General features: G+C 36.2%; 1 protein-coding gene across 11 annotated transcripts in view; it reads left to right on the top strand.

The window, feature by feature from the left end:
- The window catches only part of DAB1 (DAB adaptor protein 1), a 1,107,850-nt gene that overhangs the window by 501,201 nt on the left and 589,793 nt on the right, over window positions 1–16,856 (top strand). The gene's annotated exons all lie outside the window — the stretch shown is intronic.

Genomic DNA, 16,856 nt, shown 5'->3' on the forward strand with positions numbered 1-16,856 from the left:
ATTCCTGCCTGTGTTCTCTTCTAGGATTTTTATGGTTTCAGGTCTCATATAAAAATTTCAAATCCATCTTAAGCTTATTTTTGTGTATGGTATAAGAAAGTTGTCCAGTTCAATTCTTTTGCATATAGCTGTCCAGTTTTCTCAACACCATGTGTTGAAGCAACTCTCTTTTTTCCCATTGCATACTCTTGCTTCTTTTGTCCAAGATTAATTGAGTTTATTTCTGGGCTTTCTATCCTGTTCTGTTGATATTTGTGTCCAATTTTATGCCATACTGTTTTGATTACTATAGCTTTGTAGTATAAGTTGAGATCTGAAATTATGATACTTCCAGTTTTGTTTTTCTTTTTCAAGATTGTTTTGGCTATGTAGGGTCTTTTGTGGTTCCATACAAATTTTAGGATTATTTGTTCTAGTTCTGTGAAAAAAAACTTGGTATTTTGTTAGGGATTGCAGTAAATCTGTAGATCACCTTTGATAGTATGGGCATTTTAATAGTATTTGTTCTTCCAATCCATAAGCAAGAAATGTCTTTCCATTTGTGTCATAGTTTTTATAGTTTTACATGGTTATATGAGTAACTATGTAACATTCTTGATTTTGCCCCTTGGCCATGGAGCATAAAATATTATTTGGCCCTTTAAGAAAAGTTTTGCTGATCACTGGCCTAAATGATTAATATTAAATGCATATTATATTTTTTTAACAAAAAGACAAAATTTAATAAGCAAAATTTTATAAATATTTTCTTTGTGCCTAGCACGTGTCTATAATTGTCTTTCTCCCTGAAAACATTATTTTTTGTCCAGCCTACATTTGGCATTATGTACAGGTTCAGGATTCAATGACTAATTCTATTTTCCTGTATTCTTTGCTTTCATAGATATACTTTATAGTTTTATGCCATTCCACCTTTTTCTTTATCTTCCCAGAAGCTACTCAACAATTCTGCTGGTATCTATTTTCTTGACCTGAAAATAAGAATTTCCCTCTTTTCTAAATGACCTAGCTTGCAATTTTGTGCGGGATCTATATTAGGTGGACTAAAGGTGATTGACCTATACATATGCAAAAGAGACATCAAACAACAGTGACTTAAACTACAGCACATTTCTTTACCTCATGTGACAATCCTGTGATACTTGGCCAGAGCTGGGATGGTAGCTCTGCTCCATAAGGGTCTGCAGGGATCCAGGCTTTTTCTGTGTTGTTTCTCCATCCTTAAATAGGTTTCCTTTTTATGAGTGGTGCAAGATGACTCACTACCACATTATATTCCAAACACTTGAATCAAAGATAATGAGAGCGTAGTACCTACCTTGAAATATTGTTGCAAAATTATAGATATGTAATGCACCTGAGCAGGTGGTTCAGTTTTCTATTATTACTAATAGGTAATTGAAAAGGTTCTGGTGAAGTGCCAGTTATTTAACATGTGCTGAAGAAAAAATAATTTTAGTGGAGTTGAATTGTGAAATAAATATAAAGATGCAGTTTTGATCTTCTCCTTCATTCTGGGAATATGATGACTATTATAATGAGTGTACTAGTATAGCTACATTTGAGAGGAGTTTTATTTTGTTATGAGCCAAAGATTGTCTTAAGGATTTCAATTCTAGTAAATTCTGAATTCCATGCATAACTCAGCAGCAAATTCTTAGAATCCATGTACTTTTTTTCAGACTTTTTGCCTGTAGCCAAATCCTATTAAATGTATTTCCATGTCATGTTGTGCTTAAATAATGTGGCAGGACAGGGCCTTGACTTAGAAAATGACACCCTTCCTCCGAGGAGGCTTCTTTCACAATCATCTCATACAGAAATCATATCTTGTATTCTGCCTCTGTGGAAATGGGCGATGTTGTTAAAAATTTATTTTTGCTGCAAGAAAATCTGATTCTTGGTTTATTGTGTCAAACAGCTGCTAGTATATAGTGCTGGGCAGCTGTCCAGCTGTGAGGTTCACATAAATTAATTTAACCCTTGGGCATATTGCGAGGCCAATTAGAATGGTCCCTCCAGGTGCAGCAGGGAGTAAGAACACTTTTCATCAGGGGGGGTCCAGATGATTTGATGATGCCCAAAGTCTTGTATGGAATATTTTCCAAATTTAGTGGCGAATAATCATGTAAAATATGTTTATGACAGCTTGAATACATATTCATATGTAAATACATACATATATATACATATAAATAAATAGTGTGAAGGAAAATCATAATAATTCCTCGGCGCATATCAGTTTACAGAAGGTGATGTGTATTTTCTGGAATAATCCAAAGCATTTGAATAAAATTGAATTGAGTTCTGCCAATCAAAAATACCTCCTTTTCTCTCTTCTGATCTCCCTTTCTTAGCATTGATTCTACTCAATGTTAGATTGGCTAAGTCTTATCCATTGAATCCTGTAAAAGTATAAATATAAAATAAAATCATGTGGTCCTTTACTGTACCTCCTGTGGTCCTTGGTCCCCAATTTGAGAAACACTGAATTAAGGTTCAGCACTGTCATCCCTCTGGGTAATTACTAGAATAGTCACAAAAGCAATCACAAAAGCTAGCATAGAAATTTCATAGCTTTGCCCATCTGCAAAGTATCATCCATATGATTTATAATATGCATTTGTCAATGTTTAGAATTATAATAAAATATAAAAGGAAAATCGTAAATTATTATGTAGAGTTCTCCCACACCAAATAATAAGGCCAAAACACTCTCCAAGGATCTTCACACATGGAGTATAAGAAGCACTGAATCAAATCCAATTTTTATTTTTTTATTTTTTTATTTTTTTTAAATATTTTTTTTAATTTTTTTAATTTTTTATTTATGATAGTCATACAGAGAGAAAGAGAGAGAGGCAGAGACACAGGCAGAGGGAGAAGCAGGCTCCATGCGCCGGGAGCCTGATGTGGGATTCGATCCCGGGTCTCCAGGATCGCGCCCTGGGCCAAAGACAGGCGCCAAACCGCTGCGCCACCCAGGGATCCCTCAAATCCAATTTTGAAGTTGCTTATTTCAAGGTTAAATGGACCCTTTCTAGGATCTAGAGATTCCCCTCTTAAGTCTTAAATGCCATTTTGCTTGATATAGGTTTATTAAGAGGTAGTATCATCTGATGGTTCAGAGCATGGGCTTTGGGGTAAGACTCAAGTCTGACGAAAATGAGTGGGAAATATCAGAAAGGGAGACAACATGAGAGACTCCTAACTCTGGGAAACAAACAAGGGGTGGTGGAAAGGGAGGTGGGCGGGGGTGAGGGTGACTGGGTGATGGGCCCTGAGGGAGCACTTGATAGGATGAGCACTGGGTGTTATGCTATATGTTGGCAAATTGAACTCCAATTAAAAAAAAAAAAAAGACTCAAGTCTGACTTGTGGCTCTGTCCTTTGCTTTGGGGATGTTTTGGCCACCATATCTCCTGCCAAGTCTCCCTCTTAGTATTTACTTAATCCACTTATAATTCTCTTTTAGAATTTTGTTCAAATATATTTCAAAATGAAGCCTTTCCTCAACTCACAGATAAGAACTCATCCATATTATATGTACTCTATATTTGATAACAACGGCAACAGCAACAATGATACCATGATGGCAAGCAGTACTGAGCAGCTATTATGTACCAGGCCCTATACCAGGTGCTTTACCTATGTTGCCTCACCTAAACTTCACAACACCCTTGTGAGGTAGTTGTTATCATCATCCTTTTACAGATGAAGAAACTAGATAAAATAAAAAAAAAAGCATAATAAAAGTATAATGCAAGCCACATGTAATTGTAGACTTTCTAGTGTCCACATTAAAATAGTAAAATAATAATAATAATAATTAAGTAGTATCTTAGACATTGCAGGGGTTAAAATGAAATGTCCCCTAAAAACAGCAAAGTTGAGTTTAATGGCAAATTATTTTACATTGCTTCCATTTTAAATGTTAAAGTAAAAATTTCAAAGTTCAGTTCCTCAGTCACACTAGGCATATTTCAAGTGCTCACTAATCTTATCTTGCTAGTGGTACCATGTTGGATAGTGCAAGCATAGACTAAGAAACTTGCCAGAGTCTTTCAGACAACCACTCAATAAATATTTACTAAGTATTTATTTACAAGGCAGGTGCTGGTCTAATCTCTAGAGACATCCTAGTAAATAAAACAGACAAAAATCACTGCTCTGGTTAAACTTTATTATTTTAGGACAAGAGAGACAATAAACAACTAAAAAACAGTTTCAGGTGGTATTAGCCATGAAGGAGAATAATGCAGTGGAGAAATGGTGGTGGACAGAGCTATTGTGTATAGCTTGTCAGGCTGTACACTGCCTAATTCCAATGGGTACAATTCACTTTGTGATGTGAATGCCACTCTCTGGAGTTGTACAAAGTAGTAACCCTGGAGATGTGGGTGAAATCTTATGTATATTAATTAGGAAAGACCCTCCAATAATGAAAGATCATTTTAGCACAGATATGAAGGCAGTGAGGGAGCAAGCTATGCAACATCTGGAAGGAGTACTTTTCAATCAGAGAGAATAGCCAGTGCAAAAGCCCCACAGTAGGAAGAATGCCTAGCATGTTGTAAGAAGAACGTATTAAATAGGGAGACACATAGTAGGAGATGAAGTCGGGGCAGTAGCCAGAAGCTGGATCCAGGTAGGTGGTGGCCATGACTAGGACTTTGACTTGTATATTGATTAAAATGGGAAACAATGGCCTGATGTCTCTTTTGCTCTCAATCAATCATCTTTTTTTTCTTCATTTTATTTATTTATTTGTGAATTAGCCTAGCTGCCCTATTGAGATCATACAGAAGGGGGATGCTAAGTTGCAGGAAGCCAGTGACCCTACTATTGTAGTAATCAAGCTAAAGATGGTGATAGTTCAGAAAAGGGTCATAGTAGAAGACATGGTAAAAGCTGGATTTGGAGTGGTAGAAGTGTTTGAAGTAGAAGCTTTAGAACTGGGATCATAGCCCCAGGGAGTCTTATCCCAGAACCCACATTTATCACTACATTGATCCACAATGGGGTTTCCGCCTCTAGAATGTAAGACAGAGAAGAGGTCATGGTCTGTCTTGTTCACAATTCTGTCCTGTTGCCCTGCACGGTATTGAGCACTCAGTACATATTTAATGAACAAATGAACACTTGTTGTGTATAAGGAAGCTGAGTCTCAAGATGTTGGCAATGAATTAGTGACAAGTGGGAATAGAATTGGTATGTACCAGTTGCACAAATATTTTCCACATCTCACTGACCAGCCTGCATATCTCTCCCAACTTCTGTTGTCCAGCAAACAAGCATTCAAGCCAAGTCCTATTTCTTAGGAAGCTCAGTGACCAGTTGTGACTTTGTTGTTCCTAAACACATGGCACCCCTTTGTTCCACAAATTGAAGCTAGTTGAAAGAGAGCAACAGTGAACTGCATTATGCTTGCCTGCTTTGATATTCTATTCTAATGCCTTTCTGTTCATTATGGCCACCCTCCTCCTTTTTTTCCCTAAGCACACATTTAAAAGATAAAGAAATATAATCTATCTTCCTATTTCCTTGCATGGTTTTCCGCAGCTGAATATGCTCCCCATAAAATTGATTTAAGATACCTACCAGACTTTAAATTGATTGCAAACTACCTTTAACTTCCATTGCTTTGTTTTTCCTCTAGCAACTTTCTTAACTTAGTTAAATGGGCAAATATTCCTCTGGCTATTACTTCATTGAAGGCTAGCTCCTCTAGACTTTCCTAAGGGCACAAGAAGATCAAAAACTTTTCTATTTTTATTTCATACTCATTTTTTTTTCACATTATAAAACTAACCCATACTCACTGAAGGAAGTTTGAAACACATATACATGCACATGCATGCACAAAGAAGGGGGGGGAAAGGAAAAATTTAATTCTGTAACTCAAAGATAATACCTTTAAAAATTATTGGCATTTTTCTTGCCATCTCTTTCTGTATGTGAGTGAGTGAATGTGTGTGTGTGTAAGTGTGCACATACATATTTGTTTTGAATGATGCTTTTTCACTTAAAAAACCATTCACATTTTACTATGTATCCTCTTAAATAGTGCTTTAATAGCTATACACTATTTAGTAATGAAAATGTTGCTATCTTTCCCACTGATAGGCATTTTTCCCAATTATCCTGTCACAAATAATGCTACACTGAACACTTTTGTTCATAATATACATTCTGTGTTTAGAATGATTTCTAAATCATTCCCCAAAGTCGAATCACTCCCCAATTCCCAAAAGTAGGATCATTTAGTAAGTCAAAAATAACATTATATTGTACCAGTTTAAACTTCTATCTATAATGTATGCAAACATGTATCTCCCTACTAGCACTAATTATTAAATAGTTGTCTTTTTGTCTCTTTTTATATAAACTATGCTAATTTAATAGATTTTAAAAGCCATCGCATTTTATGAATTTGCATGTGTTTGATCGCTTCTAAACTTGAATATTTCCACATACCTGTTTATTCATTATATTAATTATTTTATTCATTTCCTTTTCTTATTAGGATATCAAAATATTCTTATCAATTTGCTTAACTTTTATAGAATAAACATATTGCTTTTGTTAAAATTTTCTATACAAATACGGTTTACCGGAATGTTGTTTGTGTTTTCATGTTGTTTATGGCATGATTGTAATATACATTTGAGATGATCAATACCTCCTAAAATAAAAATAAATAGGACACCTGGGTGGCTCTGTCAGTTAAGCATCCAACTCTTGATTTCCACTCAGGTCATGATCTCAGGGTCATGAGATGGAACCTTAAAATGCACTCCATGCTCAGCACAGAGTCTGCCTGAGATTCTCTCTCTCTGACTCTCCCTCTTCCCCTCCCCCTGCTCACTCACTCTCTCCATATAAAATAAATAAGTAAAATATTTTAAAATACATAAATAAAATAAAAATAAATATTTATGATAGAGGGATGCCTGGGTGATTCAGTAGTTGAGCATCTGCCTTCAGCTCAGGGCATGATCCTGGAATCCTGGGATTGAGTCCCACATTGGGCTCCCTGCATGGAGCCTGCTTCTCCCTTTGCCTATGACTCTGCCCCTCTCTTTCTCTCTCTCTCTGTCTCTCCATGAATAAATAAAATCTTTTAAAAAATATATTTATGGTGGAAATTTTAGGAAATATAAATAAGCAAGACAAAGTAAATAAAATTCCCCCATAAGCTTATGATGACCATTCATAACATTTGGGGCATTTTCTTTTGTCTTTTGCTTATACACTTAAGTACTGTTTATAAAAGTAATCTCATATTGTATGTTCTACTGTCATTTTTTTACACAAATTGGTAAAAATTTATTTTAATGGCATGAATACTCTTCATTATTTTTTTAATGGCTTCATAACATAAACAGCAGAATTTATTCAGATCACTGTTGTCAAATCTCTTTATTTCTAATATTTCACTGTTGTAAAGATATGTGGACATTTTTGTAGCCAAATATTTAGACATATCCATAATTATTTATTTAGGATGAATTTCTAAAAGTGGGTCATAGGCTTAACCAAATTTTAAGGCTTTATTATATATACTACCAAATTGCTCTTCAAACCTATGTCTTAAGTTTATGGCATAAAGATTTATTTTGGCTTAAAGTTGTAAATGTTTGTATAGTACTTGAAATAATTTAAAAGGAGCAATTTACCTAGCTATGCATGTATTGGGAAAGAAAGATAAATATATCTACAGTGTGCCAGGAGCCCAAATTTCCAGAGCAGAGAGCTCACAATTTCTAAGTCTTAGAGTTGGTTGAATGCATTATGTATGGCTTCTTTCCTATATATGCCAGAGAAATTTTAGTTTTAAAAAAAATCAACTTTTTGCTTTGTCTCCATCAACTTGTCTTTGCTCTCACAAAACCATATTTTCCAGATCAGCTAAAGATGTGGGGGCAGTGACTCAGGGCCTAATAATAGATGTACCAAATGCTTACATGTACCAAGCCCTTGCTGACATCCATTTTTTCATTTAATCCCAGAACAGCTTCATCTTTTGGAAGAGGAAACTAAGCTTCAGAATGGTTGAGGGGCTTCTTCTAATTCGCACAGAAGTTGTGGACTGATAACTCTTTCACTTCAGAGGAGTACAGTTTTCGCTACTCTGTGTTGCCTCTTCGTGGACTCTAAGACTTCACGGATTTTACTTCTCCCTCCACCCCATCTTATCAACTTACACTTGCATTTACATTTATATTAAAAATTGACCTTTGAGAATTGCACACAAGTTCTGGTTTCAGCTTTTGCTCTCTCTCAATTCTTGTTTATTTTAATTAGCCATTTAAAATTGTACATAGCACCTCAACAAAGGAGAATTTCATATTAATGAGGATTAATCACATGCATACTATAAAATAATATAAATTAACCCTAGCAGCAGTTGTTTATATATTCTGAGATATGTCTTAATATGCCTTTTATTCAAAAATGAATAATCGGTTGTGGTTTTTCAAAACCATAGAAAATAAATAGAAATATTGGGAGGGAGATATTGGGTAGAAAATATTGGGAGGGAAAGATATTCAACTCTAGTTAGCATAGATAATTTAAAATATGTAATTAGCAAAGGGTATTGTACAGTGTAGTGAGATCAGAAAAAAATGAGTCATAAATGTTCAGGTTACTGATGTTTAGTAGAAAAAGTTGATGATCTGAGAGGTTAGACATCCTTTGCATTCCATCTTGACCTCTTACTAACATGGGGCTTTGAACAAGTTCCTTCTTATCTCTGAGAGTCTATTTATATGCCTTTTATGATATAATGATATTTTCTTAAAATGCTTAGGAGGGCTGAATTCACTATCAAACATGGCAGTCTAAATTGCAAGGTGATGTTACAACATTGGCAGAGGAAAAACAGAATTTGGAATGTCAGTATAATGGTCAATAATGACCATACAACATCCATCATCCATGATATCTCTTATAAGTCCAGGGAGCTGCTAGGCAGTGAGCAACCTAGCCTGAGATCCCAATAAGAGACTGGGGAATTGAATACAGGTTGGTGGAAATGTTTTTATCTAGAGAGTTGGAAACCTCATTTTGGTCTTTTCTGTGTGGATTTAGCCACATTTTATTCTCTGAGCTTAAGTTTCTTGGGGTATGTGTGAATATCCTTAGCATAGTTGGGTTTTGTTTGGGGGGGGGTCTATAATAGGCCCTCATAGAATGCAAACTTGGTCTCCTTCTTCCTTTGTTTATAAGGTGAATGCTAGGTTATATGTTACCTAAGTTCCCTCCGAGTTCTCAAATCCATATTACAATGGGTTCTTATTTCATCTAATTTTCACTACACATTTTTTAAAAGATTTTTTATGTATTTATTCATGAGAGACACAGAGAGAGAGAGAGAGAGGGAGAGAGAGAGAGAGGCAGAGACACAGGCAGAGGGAGAAGCAGGCTCCCTGCAGGGAGCTGGATAAGAAACCCAATCCTAGGACCCCAGGATCATGCCCTGAGCTGAAGGCAGAGGCTCAACCACTGAGCCACCCACGTGCCCCTCATTATGCATTCTTGATTGACTAAGTTCATAATAACCCAGTTCTGATTTTCATTTGATTCCCATAATCATAAAATGCCATAGCTAGAATAAACCTCAGAAACCGCCCAACCCCTTTATTTTACTCACAAGTAAACAAGCTCATTAATGGGGGTCAGTGGGGAAGTTGACTTGGTTAAGGTTAAACTGTAGGTATGCCAGAGTAGAGAACACCATCCATGTTTTCTGGTCAGCCCCAAGGCTCAGCACCTACCCCTTCCCCAACCTCCAGCTGCTGTTGGTATGTTCCAGCCCGCAAGGCAGCACGATTTGCCTTTCTTGTGTTAACATTATTCTAGCATGTAATGTCTGTGTTTAAGGCAATGACCTGAGAAATACTTTTATTTCCAGTGATGCACTTATTTTGCAGGGTTTATTAATTTTATTTATGTATTTGATCTCTCAAATGAAATAATAAACTAATTAGTGGGACAATTTACTGGTGCACTCCGCCAACGGTGTTTTACAGCATCGGAGCAAGCTTGTCGAACTGTGGTGTCAGCACATACACTTTCTGCCCTGCTGCCCTTAATTTTAGCTGTCAGACACACATAGCAGTCAGCCCCATGCTAGGTACTGGTGTCTCCAGAGGCATCCTGAGATGTCAGGTAAGAGGGCAAGGGAACTTGCACCCAGGAGCCTCCCCAGAATTTATTCAAGAGACAGGCTGATTCAGTAGGCCTCCCAGAGAACTAAGCCAGTGCATTACCTGAACTGCCCAGAATGTGAATTTCCAGAGAATGAGGGAAAGCAATGTATACATGTATATATGTATATATGTATATATGTATATATGTATATATGTATATATGTATATAGAAGTGTTGAAAGTCATTCTCAGGCCCCTAGTCCATCAAGACCAAGAATAAAGCAAGGAGTAGGACAGGAAGATTGACATCGCTAGATACGGGAGCAGGGGTGGGAGGGATACCAGAAGATTCAGTCATTGGAACAAATAGGACAATGTATTACCAAAGGTTTTTTGGGGGAGGTTTTTTTTTGTTTGGGTTGGCTTGGTTTGGTTTTTTAACTGGCTTTAATGTGAAGTACATGGACTTCCTTCTCAGACAGCCCTCATCTATGCCCTCTTAACAGCCAATACTTTCTCATCTGAGAATTAATCATAGTCTTGTCATTATTTTCAATCCTGTCCCCATTTGACTGTTAACACCATTATATCACCAAGGCTTACAACCATGTCTGGAATATAACACAGTTCAGTAAACATTTGTTGAATGAAAGAATGAATGGATAGACGAATAAATGAATAAGTGAATCAATCTGTCAGAGCTGCTAAGGGCCAATGACCTATGAACTGTTTTCCTCTTCTGTCTTTGATGTAATAAGCAGAACTCAACCGGAAATAACCTCTTTAAATGTTTATATTTTTTATAGAATTACTCAGTATAGCAAAGAAGCATCCAACATGAAAGTATTTAACCTCTCTTGACTAAACCTTCCTTCTTATTAATGCTTAATTATACCACATGCACACACAGAAGCATACTCATTTGGAGTAGAGGTAAAAGGTCATATAGTACCTTAAACCTTTATGTGGTATCTCTACTTGCCCACTAGTTGCCTTGTGGGTATGGATGCTGCCATTGTCCTGGCTGCCACTACACTATCACTGTGGATTGCATCTAGCATGAGAGTTCTTGTCAGAGCAATTTCTAGACCTGTAGAGGCTGGAACATTAGGAGAGAAGAGGGTCAGTGGGACCCTGCAGTGGGAGCTAGGCAAGCTTAGGATTCTCTCACTCTGTAGTGGGAACTCCTTTACTGTGAGTGGCTCCCCTAGAGGAGTTACCTTTGCTATGATTGGCTGTATACAAATTAGCAAACCCGGGTGTATTCAACATAGATATAATTAGTGTATACCTTGTCTCTGCTACTTCCCTATCCAACTGGCTGTAGAGTTTTTGGGGAGTGTACAAATGAGTTAACACTAACTTGTTGATGCTCTTTACATATGGCAGCTCTTATTGGGGCATAAGTAGTTCTCATGTCTTGGTGATGGTAAAGTGCTGGGGCGGGAACTGGGACTTGCACTCCTAATTTATGTATTTAACTTCTATATGCTCAGAGAGCCTGGATTCTAGACCCAGGCAGATACCAGGTCATGGGAGTGTCTTAGAGATCTTTGGCAAATACCTAGAATTATTTGTATAACAATTCTAATGATAAGGCCTACCATTTATTCCATACCTACCACATAGCAGCCATTCTACTGAGGCCTTTCAATACAGTACTTAATGATCACAACAAGCCTGCAATTAGGTATTCTTATCCCATTTTACAGTGAGAAATATGAAGTTCAGAAAGGTGAAATAACTTGCCCAGAGTCACACAGGGCAGATTGTGTTGATAAGAAAACATAATAAGTTTCATACAGAGTCGTGATATTACTATCAAAGATAGAAAAATTGTTTTTTAAAAAAAACAAATAAACTTGAAAAAGCAACTATCTATTGGCTCATTTACTCTAGGAATTGAGGAAGGTAGCAGAGGTAGTGCATATTCTGTTTTAACTGTAGAGCACCTACAGACAGCTTGTAAAAAATTGTATTTTTCTGGGAGCTGTGTTTGGGAGCTCTAGGCTTATTCCCAGGTCTCCAAAAGCAGAAAATTTTCCAAGCTCCCATAATGTCCAGCTGACAAACTGCAGTTTCTTTCTGACCCAAGACCTGTGTCACTGGTCAAGAATCAAACAGAAGGTGTGGGCATGTGTGCCCACACCTCTCCTTCTAGGTGACTAAAATAGACTTTCCTGTGTAGTCACAGCCTGGCAAGGACAGGATGCAATTTTATATAGCATCTGTCAGGAGTAGAGGTTCTTCACCAAAAGTTATAAACTATTGATAGATCTAAGCATGAGTATTTATTTTTTTTCCTGCAAACTCTAGATGTCTGGTGTATATTTAAAATAAGTGGTTTTGTTGTTGTTATTCCATTAGATTTTTTCAGTTTATATATTAAATCAGGTGTTAACACATGCTGGATGATGTTTTTCTACTTTGTGTATCTTCATGGCTCTTATAACCATGGCATATTTAATTGCTTTATTTAGTTTAGTGTCTGCCTCCATTCCCTGGAATGTAAGCTCATGAGGGCAGAAATATCTGTTTAGTCTGTTATTAAATCTCCAGTGATAAAAGCAGTACTTGGCATAATTAGGGTCTCAGAAAATATTTGTGAATAATAATGGTGGATAGAAAGATGTATGTATATATTGGTAGGTGGGCAGGTGGGCACATGGATAGGCCCTAACAACTGTGAAAACTTAAGATAAAATTATAGTAATTAAGGTAGTACAAGTATTTGCACAGAACTAGAAAACTAGACTAATGGAATAAGATCTACACCCCAAAATACCTTATGCTGACTAAAAACTTTGTACATGATAGACTGAGATATAAATGGTACAAGGATCATGCAGAAATATACAGAAAATTTACTGAGTCCTAAACTGATACCATATAAAGAATATCAATTCCAGGTGACTTAAATTCAAGAGGCATAACTTTAAAAAATTTTAAAGGAACTATAGAAGAATGTCTTTATGACGGAGGGGTAGGAAAGGATGTACTGAATAAAAGCAAAGCAAAGGAAAGCAAACCAAGCAAAAAACACCTACCTTAAAGGGAAGTACTGATATAGTTCTTTACATTAAAAATTTTTTAAGTTTTATTTTATGGGCGCCTCGGTGGCTCAGAGGTTGAGCATCTGCCTTTGGCTCAGGGCATTATCCCGAGTCCTGCATCAGACTCCCCAGAGGGAGCTTGCTTCTCCCTCTGCCTATGTCTCTACCTCCCTGTGTCTCTCATGAATAAGTAAATAAAATCTTTTTTTAAAAAAATCTAAAAAGAGTTTTATTTTAAACAAAATAAAAAGACAAGCATTGGACCAGGAAAAATAGTTGGAACATATGCAACTGCAAAAGAGCTGCATCCAAAGCATGAAGATTAGTATAGAAGGTAGTTATAACACATCCCAAGGTATCACTACATATTTTGATTGAATATTACCATCTTACAATTTTGCTATTTGTTTCCATGGCTTTTGCCCACATCAATTTTATGACTTAGATAAATATCACCTGCCAGGTAAGGTCATCCTTGACTACCTTATTTGAACTTGAGGTCCCACCTTAGCCCTCTTCAGTACTCCCTCTGCTTCTGCTTTTTCCATGACACATATGACCATATGACACACCAGGCACTCTGCTTTCCTATCTGCTTAGGGTATATGGCCTCCCTCCTGTAACAACAGAAAAACATGGGCATATATAAAAGCAGCAGAAGAAACCTAATAGAAAAAAACATATAAAATAAAAATAATAAAAGAATGTTCAATCTCACTAGTAATTAGAGAAATCCATGCCAAAATATAAGATATTTTAAATCCACCATTTTGGAAACATTTTAAAGTGTGGCAATACCAAATGGTGATACAATGAACTCATGCTGGATCAGTATGAATTGCTACTGACACTTGGTAGAGCCACGTGTTACATCTAATAACTTTGAAGATGCATAGACCACAGAGAGATCTCACACATATGTATCCAAGGAGTGTGACAATGTCCACTGCAGCATTACTTCTTTTTGCAGTTTGAAAACAGCCCAAATGTTAATCCATATGAATGACTAATCAGAACATAACATATAATAAAATATTATCTAAATGTTAAAATGAAAGAATTTAAGCCACTATCAAAGTGGCTAAATCTTTAAAACATATTTAAGAAAATAAGCAAGCTTCAGATGGATGCCTACAGTGGAAAATCATTTAAACAAAGTTTTAAAACATATGAAAACATTGCTATATGGTTTTTGTGGATGCAAGCATGTAGTAGAAGCAGAAAAACATGCATGGAAATTTGAGGGTATAGTTATTTTTGTGGAAATAGGAAGGAATTCATAGGGTAATTTTGCTTATATTTATAATGTTTCTTTTTAAAAGGAAATATCTGAAGCAAACATGACAGAATGGTAATATGTGACCAGGCTGGGTGGCAGTACATAAGTTTTGGTTATAATTATGTCTATACTCAACTTCATGCTTGAAATATTTAATAAGAAAAGAAATAGGAGAGTACTTAAGTGTGACTGGCAAGGGAATAAAGTTCAAGCCATAGCATATCAAATAATATGGCGTGACATAGCAAAATTGTAAACTGAATTTTGTTGTTAATCATGATTGGATGCAAACCCAAATTCAGTAACTTCTTTCTTAAACACTTAATGAGATTAGGTTTTGGAACCTGACATTCAAGGTTTGAATCTTGACTCAGACACTTAATAACTATTTAAAATTGGGTATCAGTTTTCTCATCTTCAAAGTGGAGAAATGAAATAAAATGGATTTTTTAAAATAGAGGAAATCTTCCCAGAGAGGGAGACAAACCATGAGAGAGATTCTTAACTATAGGACACAAACTGAGGGTTGTTGGAGGGGGTTGAGGGGGTGGGGTGATGGGGTAATTGGGTGATGGGAGTTAAAGAAGGCACATGATGTGATGAGCACTGGGTGTTATATGTAACTGATAAATTTATTGAGCTCTACATCTGAAGCTAGTGCTGTACAATATGTTGGCTAATTGAATTAATTTTTTTTAAAAAATAGAGGAAATGAACAAAACCAAGAGTTGTCCTTCAAAAGGATCAACAAAACTTGCAAACTTTTAGCTAGATCGATTAAGAAAAAGGAGAAAACTCAACTAAAATCAGAAAGAAAGAGGGGACAGTACTACCAACACTACAGAAATAAAAAATATTATAAGGTGAAAAAATAGTGCCTCCTCATGACAACCATTCTGAGGATGAAATGAAAACAGATTTGCATAGTGTTCAACATACTACAAGGCACATACTACAAGGCACTACAAGGAAGACTGGTATATGTTAAGAGCTCCAGGTTCTGATGTAAACAAGCATGAGTTTGAAGTCTATTTTTTTTTAAATTCCTTTATACATGAGAAACACACAGAGAGAGGCAGGGACCTAGGCAGAGGGAGAAGCAGGCTCCCTGCAGGAAGCCTGATGTGGGACTCAATCCTGAAACTCCAGGATCACACCACAAGCCAAAGGGAGAGGCTCAGTGGCTAAGCCACCCAGGCATCCTGAGCTTGAAGTCTATTTTGAATGCTATGCTGTCTCTCATTTTAATTGTTTCCTACAATAACCCTATGAGGTTGGTATTATTATTATCCTATTTTACGTAAGTAAGAAAACTGAGCCTGACAGAGGTCAAATAACTTGCCCAAGATTTTCTATCTCTTAAAAGATATGAGATTCAAACCAGATCTACCCCCAGAAAAATATAACTGTAACTTAATATCCTGAGTCTATTTCATTAGTTTTATGAATAAACTAAATTGAATCTGTATAAAACATTACAATGATCTATCCTTTAGCTTTTGTTTTCTTTTAGTAGGAAGTCAACCATCCATTGCTGATTAAAACTAATAACAAATATCTACTTAGTGTATGTATATGTAAGTCTAAACATGTAAAATAATGGAGTTGCCATAATGGGATGTTGTTGCTAGATAAATATTCCTGCCTTAAGCAGATTCTTGGTCTTGGAATATATTGGAAGTTCAGTAGGCTGTGATATTCCATTATGTTGAGTCTCTCTCCTTCTCTCTTTCTCTTTTTAACCATAGGCTCTTTTACTTTTTTTTTTTTTCAGTTTCACTGTCTTCCCTGAAAAATGGTTATCTCTCTGCTTTCCAACTTCTTTTATCTTCTGTGAATCCAGATGAAACTTAATTTTTATTGTCACCAATTATTTTGAATGAACATTTTTCTTAATGTAATTTTCATCGAGATAGTTCCATTTATTAAGTCTTCATTCATTCACTTACTCGCTCTTTTATGCAGCAAACATTGAGTGGTGACCATGAACTTGTCTCTGGACTATGTTTCCAGGAAATAAGGGTTGATAAGACTAGAGAGAGGCAGAGATGGAAATAGACAATCCCAGGGCAGTGTTACCTGCAGATTGGAATTGATGCTGGAGAGCGTAGAGTCTCCCATTTAATAGGGGGATGCAGGAGAAGTGACACAGAAATGGCGATGTTGCACCTCAAACTTCTATTTGTATGTTTATTTACTGTCTAGAAAATAATACATCATCTTTGTAGAAAACTTGGAAAGTATAAGGACAAGAGAAAAATAACCTATAATCATGCTGCCGAGAGCCACTGTTAACAGTTGGTATATTTTTTAAGACCAACTTCTACATGGATGAGCTCAAATTTTATAATTTTACTATATTACACA

This window comes from Vulpes vulpes, chromosome 12 (genome assembly GCF_048418805.1).
Source record: "Vulpes vulpes isolate BD-2025 chromosome 12, VulVul3, whole genome shotgun sequence".
Taxonomy (NCBI): Eukaryota; Metazoa; Chordata; class Mammalia; order Carnivora; family Canidae; genus Vulpes; species Vulpes vulpes.